The sequence below is a fragment of the Bos javanicus genome, chromosome 15 (assembly GCF_032452875.1).
Source record: "Bos javanicus breed banteng chromosome 15, ARS-OSU_banteng_1.0, whole genome shotgun sequence".
Lineage (NCBI taxonomy): Eukaryota > Metazoa > Chordata > Mammalia > Artiodactyla > Bovidae > Bos > Bos javanicus.
In genome coordinates this window covers 39290339-39298971 of record NC_083882.1, presented here as the reverse complement: position 1 = coordinate 39298971, position 8633 = coordinate 39290339, and positions in this window count along the sequence as shown.

The window sequence follows — 8633 nt, the reverse complement described above, 5'->3', positions numbered from 1 at the left end:
TAATTTTCCAGCTGTCCCACCCTTCTTTACAATATTAGGTATGGTTCCATGACTATATTATAATCAGTGAAATATGAAGAGATGATGTCACCTTCCCAGGCTTGACCAGTAAAAACTTCCCACATGGCATTCCTTTTTCACTTCTACTTATCTGGATAGGTGACCATTAGGGCTACCATGGTAGAAGTTGAGTTCCTGGCTATCCTATTGAATTGTTCACCTGCCTATAACATTCCATATATATATAACATTCCAGTAATATTATGTGAATAAGAAAATTCTATTTAATTTAGGTGGGTGTATATTTGGGATCGATTAGAGCAATTTGCTCACTCTAACCAATTCAGAGATGAGTACCTTTAAATTGATAAAAAGGTGACTGGTAAAAACCTAACAATATGGAGCAAGGGCTTAGCCATAATGGATAGTGAGAAAATAGACACTACAGGCTAGAAAAATAGAACCTTTACTATGCAGAGCATAAATATGAAAAATATTTATTAAACCATCCAATCTAATCAAAGGATATTGGTTTTCTATAAAGAAGAGCAAAGGAATAATGATAAAGTGAGGATGAAGGGAATGTGATCAAGGAAGGGCTTACAAGGAATTTCTGAGGTAGTAACAATATTCTCTTTCACAATCTAAATAGTGAGTAGATGTTTTTTTCCTTAAAAATCTATATATATATGTACAATAAATTTTGTATGTACAATAAACTTTACTATTTTAAAAAGTAAAAACACATCAATATAAAGTAGATTTTATTCCAGGCATGCAAAAATATTTAATTTATTACATTAATGAACTAAAGGTGAAAAGTTACATATTTTTTGAGAAACAGCATTTTATAAGGTTCTTTTATAATTTCAAAAGAACCCTTAGAAAACTAGTTACATAAGGGAATGTCATCAATATTTAAAGGCCATCGTCTTGTTGAGAAATTATATGTATACTCCTATTAAGGTCCAGAATATAATAAGGAAGCACATTCATTCATTAACATGGTATTGAACTACTAGATAATACTATTAAAAAAAATAAAAAGAGGTGTAATCACAGGGAGAAAAGAGAGAAAATGTCATTTTTTCAGATTATGTGATCATCTACATAGAATAGCAAATGTAAATAAAATATTAGAATTAATAAGACAGTTCAGCAAGTTTCTTGGTAATAAAATTTAAAAAATGAACAATGCTTCTCTATACCAAAATTAACCAGTTAGAAAATATAATAAACATTTAGATACCTTTCACATTAACCATTTAGAATTTAGCAATTAACAAAGGATTCATAAGATTTTTCTACAAAAAAATGTTTAAACTCTATTTAGAAGGCATTAAATCCTTATGGCAGAAAGTGAAGAGGAACTAAAAAGCCTCTTGATGAAAGTGAAAGAGGAGAGTGAAAGAGTTGGCTTAAAGCTCAACATTCAGAAAACGAAGACATGGGCATCTGGTCCCATCACTTCATGGCAAATAGGGAAACAGTGGAAACAGTGTCAGACTTTATTTTTTTGGGTTCCAAAATCACTGCAGATGGTGATTGCAGCCATGAAATTAAGACGCTTACTCCTTGGAAGGAAAGTTATAACCAACCTAGATAGCATATTGAAAAGCAGAGACATTGCTTTGCCAACAAAGGTCCATCTAGTCAAGGCTATGGTTTTTCCAGTGATCATGTGTTGATGCGAGAGTTGGACTGTGAAGAAAGCTGAGCACCGAAGAACTGATGCTTTTGAACTGTGGTGTAGATGCTTACTCCTTGGAAGGAAAGTTATGACCAACCTAGATAGCATATTCAAAAGCAAAGACATTACTTCGTCAACAAAGGTCTGTCTAGTCAAGGCTATGGTTTTTCCTGTGGTCATGTATGGATGCGAGAGTTGGACTGTGAAGAAAGCTGAGCGCTGAAGAATTGATGCTTTTGAACTCTGGTGTTGGAGAAGACTCTTCTTGAGAGTCCCTTGGACTACAAGGAGATCCAACCAGTCCATTCTAAAGGAGATCAGCCCTGGGTGTTCTTTGGAAGGAATGATGCTAAAGCTGAAACTCCAGTACTTTGGCCACCTCATGTGAAGAGTTGACTCATTGGAAAAGACTCTGATGCTGGGAGGGATTGGGGGCAGGAGGAAAAGGGGACGACAGAGGATGAGATGGCTGGATGGCATCACTGACTCGATGGACGTGAGTTTGAGTGAACTCCGGGAGCTGGTGATGGACAGGGAGGCCTGGCGTGCTGAGATTCATGGGGTCGCAAAGAGGAGGACACAACTGAGCGACTGAACTGAACTGAACTTAACTGAACTGAAATTCTTGCCTGGGAAATCCCATGGACAGAGGAGCCTGGTGGGGGGGCTACAGTCGATGGAGTTACAAGAGTTGGACATGACTTAGCAACTAAACCACCACCACCACCAAAGTAGATTAGAATGAGTGAAAAGGTTTACTATGTTGATGAATAGGACAATATAATAAGTGACAGTTCTTAACATTTAATTTTAATACAATCCAGATAAAACTGCAGCTGGATTTTTTAGAAAAGAACTCAAACTCAGTGTAAATATTGAATAGTAAAATAGAGGTTTATAAAGAAGGATTTGTGTGTGTGTGTACATAAAGTATGCAGGAACAGGCAAATACATCAATATAACAATAAATACATAGAATTCAAAAACAAACCTATGTTGGACTTTCCTGGTGGTCCATTTGTTAAGAATGCACCTGCCAATGCAGGGAACATGGATTCGAACACTGGTCCAGGAAGATTCCACATGCCACTGGGCAGCTGAGCCTGTGCGCCATAACTACTGAGCCCGCATGTCCTAGAGCTCATGTTCCACAACAAGAGAAGCCACAACACAAGAAGCCCATGCAGCTAAAGAAAGCCCACGTGCAGCAACAAAGACCCAGTGCAGCTATAAATAAATAAATACACATATCTTTAATAAATAAGTAAATAAACCTCTGTTAGCAAAGTCAACAATGTGGTGGAATAGAAAGTCCTAGCCCTTGGTTCCTCACAGAAACACAGATTTAGCAGTAGTATATGGAGCACAGTATCTTTATGAGAAGTCTAGGATCCAGTTAAGAAGTTGCAGTACCCTGGCTTAGTTGCTCAGTTGTGTCCAACTCTTTACTACCCTATGGACTGCAGCCTGCCAGGCTTCTCTGTCCATAGGGATTCTCCAGACAAGAATACTGGTGTAGGTTGCCATACCTTCCTCCAGGGTATCTTCCCAACTCAGGGATCAAACCCAGGTCTCCCGCATTGCAGGCAGATTCTTTTCCAGTTGAGCCACCAAGGAATCCCTCAGTACCCAAGAGAAGCACAAAATCAATAACAGCTGTATTGAAATGTGGCCATGGCAGAAAAAAACTTGAAAAAGACAAGATCCCTGTTTGACATTCCGCAAACAGAACTTACGCCTCACCTGCCTTAGGCACTTGTAGAGGGGGAATCAGGACAGCCTGTTCTCTTGACTCCAGTGTCTGGACATCTCCAGGATCCAGAGAATCCAGACGAATATGGCCTTGAGGAAACTGATGACTGAGATCAAAGCGGTGATGCCTGTGCTGAGATTCTACGTGAAAATGACTCTAAATCTGGCTATAAACAGTAACTTCCTCTTATTCTCTTAATGACTTGCAGAGCATTGAAGGAGGTAGTTTCAGACAAGACCACCAGCGGATGCCAAAACATATATCTCTGCTGCTTATGTCCTGGGTTGTTCTGCTTCACTTCCGGCTGTCATTATTAGGAGGCAGAAGTTGAATAAATGCTGAAATTGGCTGTGGTTGTTTGCAGGGAATCTGCATATCATGAATGACCTTATCAGGTCTGGGATTCTGAGTTGTGAGCCTCAGGCAGAGACATTAAGTCACTGCCAGTACAGAAACCAGGACTATTCTCCATGTGAGCTCAAACTTAAAGATGAGGATTTTTCTGGACTGGAACCTAAAAGCCATTTTATTCTTAAATGCCTCTGATGGTTCTCATTTATACATCTTCACAAATATGTCTTATCTTGGAGCCTCCTGTGCCCACCGTTTTCCCCTGGGATCCCAAGAGAGGGAGAAAATATGTAACCTGTGAAGATTTGTGCCAAGAAAGCTACAAATGTTAAAATTTGGCCATAGTCCTTTCAAAGAGATATGTGATCTCTTATCCCAAATGAAAAGTGTATAGCGTGAAACTAATGGATCATATGCTCCCAAGCTCTTTTGATATTACTGTGAGTTTACATGATTGAGAAAATTATCTTTTTTTTTAAACAGAAAATGAAGCCTTAGGATAAGAATTGCTAAAACAAAATAATTGATTTTAAAACCTAACTTAATTCTAAATACTGGGCTTTGTTTGGGATGAAGTTGAACTAAACCCAAGAGGCTCATAGTTTAAGGTGTTGACCTAAAATAAATAAACTGTTAGTCATTTCTCCAGCAAAAAAAAAAAAAAAAAGAATTACAGTTCAGGATCTGCAACCATGGTGAGCAACATGTAAGTCTTCACACAGCAAGGGAAGGAGAACCCTTTCACAGAAGGGAAACGGAAGTTGGGAGAGCTATAATAAACAGCCCAGGGCTTTTCACTGGCCAAGTTGTTGGCAGGAAGAGAAAAGATCTGCCAGTTGGGCCCTGCTTTGGAAGAAGGGCATTAGAGCTCCCCCTTCTGGTCTCCTGATGATTTGATGTTTCTGTTTAGTAATTTTTTTACATTTTCCTCTTTTAATCTTGATCTCTCTTTGAAAGAATCACTGATCAAGGATCAGGTTTTCTGATTTTATCAGCTCCCTATCCCTCAATGTCAGGAAAGACTTTTCCTGAGTGTAGTGTCTCACCTCAGAAAAAGTACACAAATTGGAAACCTATTGAAGTCACATTTGAGTAATAAGGAATGTAAGTGAGAGAACTTTGAGGCACTTTTTCTCTGAAGTTTATATATTATCAAGATATTAGGCATTGGAGATCACCTGAAGCATTATGTCATCATCAAGTTTGGCAGACAGACTTCCAACAGGCATGGTCCAGATAGCTTTGGAAAACTATCTCATCAAAAGTTGTCTGCTTCAGTTCCAGCAATCTTACTTTTAGATCACTAGATAATGTGCAGGTCCAGTCAGTGCTTTCTTTAGATGTGTCACATGAATCTCCAAGTCTTTTTCCTGGAGTTTGGTAGCACAAAGATTGGTTTTGCAGTATCTGATAGGGGCCTTTCCAGCAAGGTTAAAGGGAGTCTTCGTGGAGGTGCCTTTTCCAATAGACAAAATCTCCAGTTGGCAAAGTATGATGCTTAAGGTCTTTCTTCCTTTTCCAGAAATGCATGGTGAAAAGAATGCTCTATGATTATCTGTAATAGAAGCAACTAGATCTTTGCAATATTGGAGTATTTTTCCTTTCAACAGTGGTGGGTCAAAAGAGGCAGGAGCCAAATGCATTGGGCATCCTGTGACTGTCCCAAAGGGTGAGATTTGATGTGTTCCAAAAAGGGTGGATCTGAGATTAAGAAGGACCACCAGCAATGCTTTTGGCCAAGGTATTTGGAGGATCTCTACAAATTTTGTCAGTTGAATTGGGAGTGAGGGTGGCATGTGGAATCTTAGTTCCCCAACCAGGGATTAAACTCATCCCCCACTGCGGTGGAAGCCTGGAGTCTTAACCACTGGACTACCAGAGAAGTCCCTGTCAATTGAATCTTAATAACACTGTGTACATTAAACCAAATGAGAGGATTGAGCACAATGAAACCGTTACAAAACCAGCCAAACAAAGCAGACTGGTAGAAGTACCTGACCAATAAAATGGGTTCCTTGATTACTATGAAGTTCAAGAGCAGTTCCCTAGGTAGGGATAATCCTATCCAAAAGGACTTTAGCCACAGAACAGGCAGTAGTCCATCAGTCCAGTGTGAAAAACATATAGACCATTACTAAGACATGTATATCCATGAGATGGAGAAAGCTGTATTAAATCCATTGGCCAGAACTCAAATGGTCCATTAGGCAGTTTAAAATGTCTAGGAGCTACAAACAGACTTTCCTGGTTTGTATTTAGAGCAAGTGGGACAAGTAGGGTAGGGACTTTTTCGTAGCTTTGTTAATGTTTCTTCACCAACACTGATGCATGAATGCTATCATGTTGTGAATAGACCAATCGTTTACTGCATGTATAGTGGTTAGCAGTGGGAATTTTAGAGTGTCTGGCAGGACTAGGATGTTATTTGGTTTGAATCAGAGATTTCTCTTTTTTTCAAACCAAAAACTGTGTATTTTCAATCTTGTTTTTTCTTTTCTGAGGCCAACTATTGGGCTTCTCTAGTCAGTTGCCTAATCCGACAATATTTGGGGAAATATCCCTCTGGATCATGACAGAGATTTGATTGCTCTTGGTTCCTTTAAGGGCAGCATTTCTTACGGAAATGTCAGCAAAGTGATTTTCCTTAGCTTCCAGAGAGTCAAGTTTAGAATGCCCTAGAATCTTAATAGTAGCTAAAGTGGCAGGTAAAAGTATTACATCCAACAATTCCTGAACAAAGGGACCATTTAACATTTGATATCTACTAGAAGTACGGAACGGAGAAGGCCATGGCACCCCACTCCAGTACTCTTGTCTGGAAAATCCCATGGACGGAGGAGCCTGGTGGGCTGCAGTCCGTGGGGTCGCTAAGAGTCGGACACGACTGAGCGAATTCACTTTCACTTTTCACTTTCATGCATTGGAGAAGGAAATGGCAACCCACTCCAGTGTTCTTGCCTGGAGATTCCCAGGGACGGGGGAGCCTGGTGGGCTGCCGTCTATGGGGTCGCACAGAGTCGGACACAACTGAAGCGACTTAGCAGTAGCCGTAGCAGAAATACGGAAGCCATGTTGCTTCCAAAACATTCCAAAGCTATGAGCTATTCTGAGGCTGTATCTGTTATCAGTATAAATATTAGAAGTTTTGCCCTTGACTAAAGCACAAGCCTGTGTAACAGTGTACAATTCAGGCTGTTGGGCCAAAGTAGTCATAGGTCTAGATGTTGTTGCCTCATCAGTATCAAAAAGAGTTGCAATAGACTACACAGCACAATATTTGCCACTGTCACCTTTTGAATGAGAACCATCAGTGAACCATGAGAAACCAGTGTTACATAGAGGAATTGCCTATAGATTGTCACCAGGAGTTAGGAGGTGCTCCATCAGTGTTAAGCAGTCATGAGGGATGTCATTGGTGGTGGAGAGAAGAGTACCAGGATCAAAGGTGGTTATTGTTCAGTTGCTAAGTCATGTTCCACTCTTTGTGACCCCATTGACTGTAGCCCGACAGACTCCTCTATCCATGGAATTTTCCAGGCAAGAATACTGGAGTGGGTTGCCATTTCCTACTCAAGGGAATCTTCCTGACTCAGGCATCAAACTTGCGTCTCTTGTTTCTCCTGCATTGGCAGGCAGATTCTATAAACAATAAATGCTGGCGATAGTGTGGAAAAAAAGGAACTAGGACATGGAAGCAACCTAGATGTCCATCAACAGATGAATGGATAAAGAAGTTGTAGATAAAGATATACATATTCCATATATAATGGAACATTACTCAACCACAAAAAGGAACACATTTGAGTCAATTCTGATGAGGTAGATGAAACTACAGCCCATTATACAGAGTAAAGTAAGTCAGAAAGAGAAAAACAAATATTGTATATTAATGCATATATATGGAATCTAGAAAGATGGTACTGATGAACCTTTTTTCAGGGCAACAATGGAAATACAGACATAGAAAACAGACTTGTGGACACAAAGGGGAAGGAGAGGGTGGGATGAATGGAGAGATTTTTTGATGATGACCATTCTGACCAGTGTGAGGTGATGTCTCATTGTAGTTTTGATTTGCATTTCTCGAATAATGAGCGATGTTGAGCATCTTTTCATGTGTTTATTACCATCTGTATGTCTTCTTTGGAGAAATGTCTATTCAGGTCTTCTGGCAGGTGAATTCTTTACCACTACACCCCCTGGGAAGCCCAACTAAATATCAAACCTGGGTTTGGACAAACTGCATTCTTTCCTTGGCAACTGTATGTCCCTTTAAAGCTAAAAGCTTTAGCCTCTTCCTGTGAAGAGGCTTGAGAAGGAGAGCAAAGAGATTTCATTCATATGTTACAACAAAATAGAACTTCTAGGGAACTTTTTATCACCTGGATAAGTCTTCAAGACTTGTGAGCAATAAGTAAGTCCTAAGGCATTATTGTCCATGTGAATTGTTTTTCTTTTCAAGTGAAGTAAAGAAGGTATTGACTAGTTTTATTGGCTGAACTACTAAATAATGCACTGAATAAATCAATTACAGTAAAGAAACCACTTCCATTGGGAATGGATATTAGTAGTGTATGAGGTTTAGGAACAGAAGGGTGTTGGGACAACAAAATTGTTTATTAGTCAAAGGTCATGGATAAGCACCCACCCTGTAAAAGACATCAAAATGAAGTGAAAGTCACTCAGTCGTGTCCAACTCTTTGCTACCCCATGGACTATATAGTCCATGGAATTCTCCAGGCCAGAATACTTGGAGTGGGTAGCCTTTCCCTTCTCTAGGGTATCTTCCCAACCCAGAGATCGAACCCAGGTCTCCTGCATTGCAGGTGGATTCTTCAC